This window comes from Triturus cristatus, chromosome 2_2 (assembly GCF_964204655.1).
Source record: "Triturus cristatus chromosome 2_2, aTriCri1.1, whole genome shotgun sequence".
Lineage (NCBI taxonomy): Eukaryota > Metazoa > Chordata > Amphibia > Caudata > Salamandridae > Triturus > Triturus cristatus.
The window spans coordinates 223,589,023-223,601,829 of record NC_140582.1 but is presented as its reverse complement, the minus strand read 5'-3'; positions in this window follow the sequence as shown (position 1 = coordinate 223,601,829).

Sequence of the window (12,807 nt, the reverse complement as noted above, 5' to 3'; positions counted from 1 at the left end):
GAGGCCGGCCGCTAATGTGCAGGAAGGAGAGGCAATACAGCGGACAAATGAGCAGCCTGCACCGAGTGCGACTAAACTGCCCACAACAAGACTCAATGCTACAAAAAGGCTTTGAATTAATATTTTACAAAACAAAACACACAAAAACAAAACCAAAACCAGGCATGAAAACTATATAGGCAGGAACTTGCTCTCCCATGGGGGGGGGGCAGCCTCCCCACCGCAGCACTACATGCAGAAGCCAGTTTTGAGCTAGGCGGGAGGCGGGGCAGGGAAGCACACACGGGCCAATTCCAGGCAGGAACAGGAATGTCCGAGCTAGGGGGACAGGGCTACGTCAGGGGCAATCACCAGGGGGGGCGTGCATATGTCACCACGGTAGGAATTCCACGGACCCCACATCTTATTCCATTTTTTGGGTTTGCCTCTAGCAACATACACGGATTTCTCCCGGAACATGCACCAGTCCATGTTTTCTCTCCACTTTGACACCGTAGGAGACCTACCCGAGCCCCACAGCTGTGCAATGTCTCTTTTAGCTATCATATTACCCAGAGTCACCCAACGCTCCTGGGCCGCGTCACAATCAGTCGGTTCCCACACATTCAACACACAGCGCCGCGCCTCCGGGAGTAAGGCCACACCAGTGACCTCCTCCATCACTGCATGCACCCTAGCCCAGAACCGGACAACCACTGGACATTCCCACAAAATATGCAGAAAAGTACCAAGCAGGCCACAGCCACGCCTACATAAACCATCGCTCGAATATCCCAGGCGAAGCAAGCGGGGACCGGTAACGTAGACCCTGTGTAGTATCTTTAACTGCACAAATCTGAGGCAGGCGGGAATGGCCACCTCTCTCGGCGAGGCTACAGCCGCAACCCAATCCTCGTCGTCCAACTCCAGGCCATCTGCGACCCATACTTCTCGCAGGCGGGTGAGGAGGTCAGCGCGAGCATTAATCATCTTTTTGTAAATCAGGGAAATGGTGCTATCGGGCAAGTAACCATCAAGGATACGGTCTTCCAGAGGGGAGGCCTCCGGGATAGCAGCCGGGTTCGGAAAGGCAGAGAGCAGGGCGTGGCGGATCTGCGCGTAGCGAAAAAATTCCCTGTCGCTCAGGCTATATTCGGCCCGAAGGACATCGAATGTTTTAAAGGCGCCCTTCGCCCACAGATCCCCGACTCGGCTAATACCAATCGTGTCCCACTTCTCGAACCCCTTTGTGCGCCACAGCCCGCCCAAATCCTCAGAGGCATACAGCGGAGTCGCCCGAGTCAGGCGACCCTTCCAGCCCATAGCGGCAGTGGCGCCGTGCCACGCACGGACAGCGTTGTTCGTGGGGCCCGTGAGGTGCGCACGTCCCTTTTTGGAGTAAAGCATTCGATTGAAATCCCCACCCGGCAACAGTAGCTTGTCCATCTCATACGCGGGATTCAAAGCCGGGCCATACGTCCCATGGTTCACTGCCACCAGCTGGGACGCCCAGTAATACCGTCTGATATCCGGAAGAGCTATGCCACCATCGTACCATGGAAGAGTCAGCTTAGGAAGGGCGATGCGTGGTCTCCCATCCCACACCAGCTGTCGCTGCAGGCTTTCCACCTCCCGAAAATATCGTGCAGGCACCACGTCCATCGTATTCTGTAGAGCATACAAAAACCGTGGCAGAGACATCATTTTAAATCATGCCGCTCTGCCCAGCGGCGATAACGGAAGCCCCCGCCACCGGACTACGTCCGCCCGTAGCCGCTGAAGCGGCGGCAGCAGGTTCAGAGAATAACGATCCGCTGAACTAAGGGAGACGTGGATGCCCAAATATTTAAATCCAGCCTGAGAGATTTGAATCGGACAGCCGCGAGGGAGAAGAGGGGGGTCGCCTACCAACACATACACACAGGACTTAGCCCAATTAATAACAAGCCCAGAATTGCGGCCGAAGGAGGTCAAGACATCGAACATCACCGTCAGTGATTTCCGCGGTGAGGTGAGGTAGAGCAAAATGTCATCCGCGTAGAGTGACACGCGATCTTCGAACGTCGGGGTCCACCGGATACCCGCCATACAAGGCTCCCACCTCAACCATGCCGCTAGGGGTTCCAGCGCAAGAGCGAATAGAAGTGGGGACAAGGGACAACCCTGGCGGGTGCCCCTCCCGAGCACAAAGGGGGCAGACACCCTACCATTCACCACCACCTGCGCCAACGGCTCCACATACAACAATTTCACCCATTTAATGAATCCGGGTCCAAAACCAAACTTGGCCAGTGCTGCCCAAAGATACGACCACTCCAGCGTGTCGAACGCCATCGTGGCGTCCAAGGACGCCAAGACAGTGGGCTCCTGGATACAGTCGACCCTTGCGAGGACTCCATGCAGGCGCCGCAGGTTCAACGCAGTGTTGCGATGCGGAATAAAGCCAGACTGATCCGGATGAACCAGGTCTCCAATGACAGTAATCAGGCGATTCGCCAGGACCTTCGCAAGAATTTTGGGTTCGGCATTCAGGAGTGAGATAGGCCTATACGACGCGCAGCTGTCCCGAGGCTTCCCCTCTTTGTGGAGAACCACAATAGTTGCAAGCCGTTGGTCTAGTGACAGGGAGCCCACCCTAAGCGATGCATTAAACATCGCCCGGAGATGAGGCGCCAGTGCCTCAGGGCGAAGCTTGTATAACTCGATCGGCAGACCATTCGGGCCCAGAGCCTTTCCGGAGCGGAGTGCGCGAATCGCCTGTGCTATCTCATCATTCGTCAACGCCGCGTCCAGCAAGTCTCTGTCGGAGACGGAGAGGCTTGGCAGCGTGATATCTCGTAACAATAGGCGAGAGTCGTCCTCCGGCCGATCCGAAACCGACGTATAGACGTCACGCAGATGGTCAGCAAAGCAAGTGACTATCTCCCCGGGATCTGTGACCCGCTCACCGTCAGCACGCACAATCACCGGAACCACACGATTCACTCTTTCGCTCCTTTCCAGCCACGCAATCAGTTTACCAGCCTTGTCACCCACATCATACAAGCGCCCCTGCTGTTCCCGACTAGCGAGCTGCGCAGCATTTGTAACCAGTGCTCTGTAGTCCGACTGCTTAAGGCTAAGGGCATGAATTTTCTCCCTCGTGATTCCCCGCCCAAGATCCCCTTCCATGTTAGTTATGTCTGACTCTAGATGCGCTACCTCTTCGTTTTTTCGCTTTTTAGCAAGGGAGATCAGGGATAGCGCCTGCCCACGAATCACCACCTTAAAGGCCTCCCACAATGTCAGGGCTGACGTGACGGAACTCTGGTTTTCCGTGAAAAACCGGTCTAGGGACTTCACCAATTGGGCGCGAACTGTGGGGTCACGGAGATACCAGGGGTTAATCGGTGCCACCCTCCCCCCAGCCCCGGCGGCAATATCCAAACGGAGCAGTACCGGGGAGTGATCTGAGATGCCACGAGCAAGATGTTTAACGTCTCCAATCAGTGGGGCTTGGGCGGCCGGCATCAGTACATAATCCAATCTAGACAGGGAGCCATGGGCCCCAGAGTGAAACGTAAACTGAGCCAACCCCGGGTGCATCGTTCGCCAACAGTCAACCAGTCCCATAGTATCAATGAAGCCACTCAACCAAGAATGCGACCCAGGGAGGTCTCTGGGCGGGTGACGATCCTCTCTACCGGACACAACAGAGTTAAAATCCCCACCAACCAGCAACAGGCCCTCAGGGAGCCCAAGCAGTAGGCCTCCCAAATCTGCGTAGGTGGTAGTCTGCAACCCAGGGGGGATGTAAACTGAAACCAAAACTAAAGTTCTACCCTCCCACCGGCCAACCAGCACGACGTAACGCCCCCGGTCATCGTGTTTCACCTCATCAATTTCCAGCGGGAGAGAGGCTCGGACCAGAATGCCTACCCCTCTGGACCCAGTAGTAAAGCCAGAATGGGCCACCAACCGATACCCCCGTCTATTCAAAGCCTGACAAGAGTTGCCCACCAAATGCGTCTCTTGCAAGAAGACGATATCAGGAGAGAGACGTTTCAAATATTGTAACACCACCCCTCGCTTCACACGATCCCCCAACCCATTGACATTCCACGTTAAGACATGCAGCCCCCTACCCCCCATCCCAACCCCAGCGATCCCCCCACGAGAGCAAAAAACAGAACATCGATCACATGGTTTGAAACTAACCTGAAACAACAACAACCCCCCCACCACCACCCCCCCAACTCTCATAACACACCCCCCCACCCTGCACCCCTGCACTAGAACATCTAGCCACCCCAACTCGCAGTGTGCCTGTCGCCCCGACATAACCCTAGTCTACGAAAAGAAAGAAAACTCCCCCGGAGGAGGAAGAGTCTCACCAGGTACCCCGCAGCCCCCCAAACACAGAAGGAAGGGCAATACAGTCCCATGTATTAGGGCACCCCCGACCAGAGTCAGAGTTCAACACAGGATTGACCAGGGACAATAGTTCAGTAGTTCACGGGTGCTCCGCCGAGCCGCCCCCGTCATCCTCGGTCCGCTCATCCCCCCCGCGCCGAAGGGGCAATGCATCAATCCATTCCTCCACCGCATCAGGCCGGTCGAAAAAGTGGGTTCGGTCCTCCCATTCAACCCGAAGCTTGGCCGGAAAAAGCATGGCGTACTTCAGGCCCATGTCCCTTAAATGCCGTTTCACAGTCAGAAACCCCATGCGCTGTTTTTGGACCATCTGAGTAAAATCAGGATAAAAGCTAACGTCAACATTCTCATACTTCAGCGGGCCATTGACGCGGGAGGTCTGTAGGATGGAGTCACGGTCCCTAAAGTTAAAGATCCTGGCGATGATGGGACGTGGTGGGGCCCCCGGCTTCGGTCGACCCCCCGGAACTCTGTGGGCCCGCTCCACCATGAAGTATTTACTAAGACCCTTCGGCGCGAGGTGGTTCAGGATCAATTCCTCCACAAACAGATCCACCGACCCATCCTCCGACCTCTCCGGCACACCTACAATGCGCACGTTGTTCCGTCGTGCCCGACCCTCAAAATCCTCCAACCGTTTGACCGAGAGGTCCGTTAGGGCCCGCAGACTGTGTAGCTCCGTCTGCATATCAGTGACATCTTTCGTGAGGCCCGAGGTCGTGAGAGCAAGTGAATTGACCCTGTCGCTGGTTTTCGAAAGGTCTGCTCTGAGTAGGTTGACATCTATTGCGACAGTGTCCAGCTTGTGGGCCAGAGAGTCAAACCGCTGGCCAACCGATTCCTTCATGGCGTCGATGGCACCCATGACATCGTGAAGTGTCAGCTCCGCCGAGGATGACGGTCCCTCTCGAGCCACCTCTGTGGGCCCACTCGGACCAGGAGACCCCTTCTGATGGGCATACCGATCCATGTTATTCGTTTGCACATAGCCACCTCTCCGGGTAGCCTTGGGCCTCAGCTTGTCCCCGTCTACGCGGGCCGCCATTCCACGACAGGGGAAACCCGCCACCGGGTGCCCGTTTATTGCAGTGGTTCTCTGGGGGGGGGCACTCCGCACTCAGTGGTAGACAGCTCCCACCACCGATCGTGCCCACCGGCCCATGGGCTGCTCAGATGTGTAGCTTCCACCGGCACCCGCCCTCCGCGGCACTGAGGAGAGACAAAAGTGAAAGTGAAACCCGGGGTGCGCGGGTCAGCACGAAGCTCCGAATCCGTTGTTGTTCAATTGGGGCACGGGGGAGATGCCAACCCGAGCCCGGGGCAGCGCCGCGGAGCAGGCCCCTCTCCCAAAAGTCAAAAAAGTAGACTTCCCAAGGTCCGATTCGGATTTTGAAAACCGGGGTGTCATCAGCGTAGGTTCACCCGTAGTATTCCTTCAAAAGATCAGGATGAAATCCAGGATAATCGTGGGAGGCTGCGTGAGTCTCGGGAGCTCTGTGCCTACGCGTCCATCATGGTTGCGCGCTAGGCTCCTCCTCCCGTACACATTTTTAAACTGAAACCACTGTCTTTAGAGTGCTCACCCGAATAATAAAGGGTTTGTATTAATAAATGATAAATACAAGCTTGAACACTATTTACATATGCACACAAATACTACCTAAATGCCCTTCCTGATCCATAATGTGGTAGTGTAATCTGGCAGCCAAAGGGTTTGTGCTTCAGGGGGTTGGGCCTATTTGTCCAAAGGACAAAATAAACATGAAAACGTCTTGTCCTTGACCGCAAACCATATGTCCTGTGTGCCCTACTATAGGAATTCCACACCCCTGGTTTCTCCTAGAGGGAATTATTAGTTAATAACTTCTTGCAATGTTAATATATGTGACAGGGAATTTGTAATGGCAAAAATGACCTGGGCCATTTTTCCAATATTAGGGCTTACTAACAGGGCCGGCTTTAGAGTTGGTGGTGCCCAGTGCCACAATCTTTGTTGGCGCCCCCTCTACACAACCTTTTTTTCCTACCTTAAACTCATGAAGTAAAACTGTGCTGATTTCATGTTTATTTGTGGGCTCAGATGTATGCTGTCCTGAGCGCATGACATTGAAAATGTAGTATTTACTGTATTCCGTAAAATAGGAAACACATTTAATCTTGAGGCACACAGTACAGGGGGGAAAGAGTAGCACATAGAGTAGCAGAGTCAATAAGCACCCTCTGCTGCAAGGCATTGTGTGGCACACAGTGACTGGTGCAAGACTGTGTGAAATTAAGCCAAGTGCATGCTGCTTGGAACAGAGAGACTTTGAAAACGAAATGCAAAAAATGGACATTTCAAGTGTATAAGACCCAAAGTGAAAGTGTTAGAAGCCTAGGCACATGTGCATCAGACCTTTACAAAGCAAATGAGCACAGAACACAAAAGGAACATAGAGAGACTTGAGTTAAGAAGAGAAATAGAACGAGCTAGAGACTGAAACTTGGTTCCCCAGTTCCTAAAGTTGGCAGCTCTGTTAGGCCACATCTTCTATACTGACCACTCAGATTTGTCAAATTTTCACGACTATATCATATCGACAGCTGTGGCAAATATGCCAGAACAGACTGTACACACCAGGGAAGCAGCATAAATAGATCAGAATGTAAACACTGTACACACGAGAGCAGCCATCTAAAGAGAGACCAGTTGACTGTACACACTAGGCCTCGCATTAATGCGAGTTTGAGCTATTGACATTGCAAATGACAATGCCTTTTATTTTGTTTTTTGTTTTTAAAACATAAATAAAAGGCAATAGCTTAAACTCTGGTAAATGCGAGACCTATTGCATTGCAAATGCTTGTTTGTTATTACAATCGAAAAATATCACACCACAATGACGATATAGCTTAAACAAGCCAGACCTATTGCCTTTGCCAGTGCTTCTTAACAGTATGAGATAAATGAGTGACAGCAGTGATTTTGTTGTGAATAATTTAAATTGCAACTATTTCATTTCTGAAAGTCAGAAACCGTAAATTAAACATTACTAAAGTCTGTGGAAGGTCTAGTGTTCTTCAGTGGCTCAGTAACTCCCGTTTTCGCATTACTTCCAGTTCTCTCCTTCACATTACTTTGCTTTGCAGTCCCTCACTCAGTTGGTCCCTGCTTCTGAAATCCTCCCTCCACATATCTCACATGTCACATCGTTCCCTTTCATAGGTGACTTCTAACTCTGCCCTTCTGTGGCTTCTGCGTGTCATTCCTTCTGTGACCTCCACTTTACCATCTCTCTCTCTCTCTCTCTCTCTCTCTCTCTCTCTCTCACACACACACACACTTTCTCCTCACCTGTAAATATAGCCATTTATTTTCCTTTGGTGTTGTCAATGTTTGAATAGCTGTGCGCCTCCTTCACAAAAATTGGTAAGCACAGTTGGCAAACCTGTAACTATCTTTCTGTGCTTTCTGCAGAGAGGCCAAGGATTGGATGCTCAAAGAGTATGAACACCTCTTTGACCAAGTGACAGGCACTTTGTGAAATTCTTGAGATCTTCCAACCTTATCTCCAGAGCTTTCAATCGTGCACCGTCATGAGCGCCCACTCACACCTTGCACTCACACAGACACCTACAGGCGAACAGTTCACAGTATGCGCTATCGAAGAGTCAGTCATGCGTTGCACGCAGAACTGCAAAAACACAGGGGCAGATTTATGACGACTGGCGCATCCCTGCATATCAGCAGGGATGCGCCAGTTATTATGCGCCACAGCTGCGCCACCATGGATGCGCCGCATTTATAATGCGGCGCACCATGGGGCAAAAACGGCACAGATGCGTCACGCATCTGTGCCGAAAAGTGGCGCATTGCTGGAGTTGCGTCGCAAGCGCGACGCAGCTCCAGCAATGATCTGGGGGGCCCTATCTGTACAATGCTGCGTCAATCCTTACGCCTGCTTCAAGCAGGCGCAGGGTTTTGACGCAGCATGGGCCTAAAAGTGACTGAGTGAAATCTTGTAGATTTCACTCAGCCACTTTTAGGAGGCGTTCCTGCGCCGGAACGCCCCCACCTGCCCTGGAACGCCTACATGTGGCGCAGGGCTTTACAACGTGACGCATCTGGGAGATGCGTCACGTTTGTAAATGCCCCGCACCATGGCGCAGGATTTGCGCCGCTGCTGCGTCACAAAAGTGACGCAACGGCGGCGCAAAAGTGCCGCAAGTGCAACATAAATCTGCCCCACAGTATTGAGAAAAAATAATTATAGGAAACGAAAGGTGAAGTAAAAGAAGGGTTTTTATAGTTGATGTTGAGAAATTGATCAATGCTTTCGCGGTAAAGATAAGGCCCGGTTTTAATAATTCCCGGGTCTGAGACTCGCTCCACTCTAAGCGCTGCTCACGGCTCCATTTTGTCGCACCTGTGTTTCTAAATTCGCATCAGTGACACGTTCCCGACTCGAGCATCTCTACACACCCTACTCCGTCCCTTCCCTGAACATCTCTCCACAGCCTCACCGGTCCCTTGGTGTGTAAGTAATTCATGTTACAAGATCTCTCTTTCTACCTGGCCTGCCCCTCAATCTGAAAGGAATTTCCGTTTTATAATAAAACGTTTGCACTGCCCAAGCTTCTCTTTCATCCTGTTATAAAAAAATACACTCTTTACGGTCCAACCCTATGAAGGTACATTTCTTTAGAACATATCTCCCCAGCTCCCTTCTTTCTTAAAATAATTTCCATTATAACAAAGAATTTCCACAGTTCAAGTCTGCCCTCCCAGTGACAAGAACCTCCCTCCACAGCCCCACCCCAGCCCTCCACATGGTGGTAATTCCTCTCCCCGCAGCCTCAGCCTGCAGTGCACCTCCCTGCCAGAATACTTCTCGTTATAGGAGCATGTCCTCAGAGCCCTGGCCCGCTCTACCCGGATATAGCTCTTGTTATGAGATAAGAACGTTCTCTGATGACTGTAGAGAGCCATCCGGGCTCTCTCTTACAATGTTGCACTACTCACGCATTCATACTCCCCTCGGGGCGGGCTCGTCCCGAGGGTATAAATAAATGGGGTCGAAGACCGCTCGGGGTCTTCCGGCCACGAGGAGTGAATGGTGGTCCTGTGTCCGTTATTGCGCGCTGCTGCTGTGAACTGCGACACAGGCCCCGCCGCGCTACATTGGCGACGAGGCCGGTCGCACCCCACGCGTGCCTTCTGGTCCCTAGAGTGTGCGGAGCCCACCCGCATTGCCTGCTCTCCCGCTACTTGCCTGCTCTTTCATCTCCGGAGCTCGCGGAGCCCACCCGCACCGCTCCACCTGGCCGCTTGGACTGAGCATCGGACCCGTCTGTTACCTCCAGTATTTCTGGCCAGATCGCGCTGCGCCTGCCCACGCGTCTCCACTGCCTACGGGAGCGCGTTCAGCTGGCGCGCGCTGGGTGAGGTAAGTGGAGTGACCTCACATGCGCTGCAGCGGCTCTGCGAGGGAAGTCCCCGCTCCTGCTCTGCCTGACGCTGGCTCCCCAACTGCATCGACCGGCGTGCTGTGGGGCCTCAAACACAATGGCTGCCCCCTCTGCTGCCTGAGTGAATTAAACTCGAAAAAAAAAGGGAAAAAGCGGAAAGAGAAGGGAAGAAGGTCACACCAGGAAAACAAACATTGGCCCATTGTCGATAAGCATTGGCAGCATCAAACAGACACTGCATGCCAACAAGCATTGGTAGCCCCAATCCAAAGGGCAGTGGGGTTCATTCGTGGGCAGCAGGCATCACCTACAGGATTACCCCACGAGGGCGTCTCTGACTAGGCGGAAGGACAGTGCACCAACCGTAGAGGGCTGTGGCATTTAGGCTCTGCTGGCGCACACTCTCCCCCACACACAGGACTGCGCTGCAACGTCAGCCACGCCCCCCCGTGCAGTCACACGGACCCTGGCACGTCAGCCCAACTAGGATACGGGCGAGAGCACACGCCCCAGAGCTACACGTTGACGCGCAAGCCGTGCTCCTATACCGGCGCGCCCCTGCCTGGCTGCGATGAACACCACACCTGCCGCAGGCGCGGCTGCCCAGCAAGGCAGAGGGCAAATTCCAGCTGCTGGTGCCCACCCACCACTACCGGTGGTCACCCACACTGCAGTCGCACCGCTACCCCCGTTCAGCGAGGTTTCGGATCCCGCCACTGCTGCGCCAAGATGGAAGGCCTGGGTAGGACTTGGGTTCTTCATCATCACAGGTGTGCAGGAAACCTGGCTTCCAACACTGGAACATTGCCTCATTTTGGAACTGAGAAGGAGCCTCGATTAGCCTGGAGACTGCTGCCTTTTTGGGGCGCTGCTGTTTCAACCTCATGCCATGAAGGAATTATGGTCCCAGGCCTGAGGCCTGAGAGTGGGATCCATTTTATCTGGTTATTGGAACCTGTCCCAGTTGGACTTGGGTGAGGAGACCTGGGTGCCTGCTTTATGCACTGGATAGGGAACCACACTGCCCCCTCGTCAGACTGCCGTCCCCCTGGGGGGTGGCCAGCCATCCCGCCCTGGAGGATCAGCAGCAAAGTGGGGCCTAGGCTCCTGCGTATACCTCTAGGGCAGATTCCCAATCAACACAACGTGCAGCAGCCCTGAGTTTCCTTAATGCAATTAAAGACTTGGGATTCATAATGTTGTCTTACTAGTCTTTAATTTGAAATGTGTTTTGAGGTGTGCATGAAGTGTTTATTCTGCCTTGGGGGCTTGAACTTATTGCTTAAGTGGGTTTTGCGATTGTGTAAAGGCATTGCCTCCTAGGACAGTTACCCCTACCAGCTGCGGTACTTGTTAAGCTGGGGTCCCTGTCTGTTGCTGCTGTGGCCATGTATTGGACCAACCACCTGCTCCCTGATGCTGTGGTGCAGTGGCTGTCTGACCTCCATGCGGCTGGGCATATGGTGCATTAAGGTTACCTAGGGTTTGGTTTTGAGGATAGGTATTGTGTTGGACCGGCATAGATTTATCGTTCTCTGCTCGCGATAGGCTTTTAAACGGCATCAGTCGGTCATGTGGCCCATTGTGTGTCAATAATAACATTCTCTGATGTCCGGCTGCTGCCAACCACCCTGACTTTTGCCGTTATGACTGGGTTGAATCCCTCTGGCTAAGACTGGTCCCATTTGTACGTTGGCCGTCAACACGGACCCCTTGAGGGCGTTCTTTTTCAATTTGTGTTGTACCAACATGGTGATGTCTGTCTGGGCTTGCTCCTGTTTTTGCTTGTCCTTTTCCTGTTTCTTTCTATAATAATGTAATATGTGGACCTGTATTTCCTGCCCTGGTTTAGTGTCTAACCCTACTACATTGTCCAATCTACTTTGTATTTTGGTGAGCAGCTCCTTTATGAGGATATTTTAGAAAAATCCGACCTTGGGGCACGTATCGGTCCATGGCTGTTCTGTCTCTTGTCTTTATCATTCTCTCATCTAGAAAGTCAGTTATGGTCTCCCCAGGCATCATACTTTAGGCTATCAATCCTCCTACATCTGGGCGATCAGGGAACATTTCCCTCAGGGCCATCCATATTGGGTACCAGTGTGAATTAAATGCAGCCCCGTCATTCTCAGTATTTATCAGTGTCACTGCTGGGATGCAGGCACGGGAAAGCACTGTGTTAGCCTGCTCTCCAATAAGACTCTTTAGCAGACTTTTGATTTATCCTCGCGATGTTCTTCTCCAAAATATGAGATCCATTTCACCGTCCCATCCGTCAATGGAGGCAGTTTGGTTCTGAGCCCTTCCTTACCCGTCTGGGTCCATGGCACATAGATGGTTCCTGACATGCCCTTCTGCAGTAGCTGGTACATTTTGGATTGGTACAGCGCTACCAGTTTCTCTCTAACGTAGCGCTTCCATTTATTTATTTATTTTGTTACTTTTTATTGATCAAAAAAAGCATAAAACAGCAGTACAGCAGTGCATGAAGGTCATGATATGCATATAGACGTTGTGAACTGGTCAACATTCAATCAATAACATTACATTCCCCCATTTTGAGATGCACTGTCGATATCGGACACGTTATCAAGTTTCATTCTTTCATGTCGTAATGCTCCCATTTTCTTAGGCAATCCTGCATGTAAGGGAAGTTCTACTTGGGATCTTCCCCCTCTGGATTTCTTTCTATAATAATGTAATATGTGGACCTGTATTTCCTGCCCGGGTTTAGTGTCTAACCCTACTACATTGTCCAATCCACTTTGTATTTTGGTGAGCAGCTCCTTTATGAGGATATTTTAGAAAAAACATTACATTTCCCCATTTTGAGATGCACTGCCGATATCGGACATGTTATCAAGTTTCATTCTTTCATGTCGTAATGCTCCCATTTTCTTAGGCAATCCTGCATGTAGGGGAAGTTCTACTTGGGATCTTCCCCCTCTGTGCCAGATACAGTCCTCC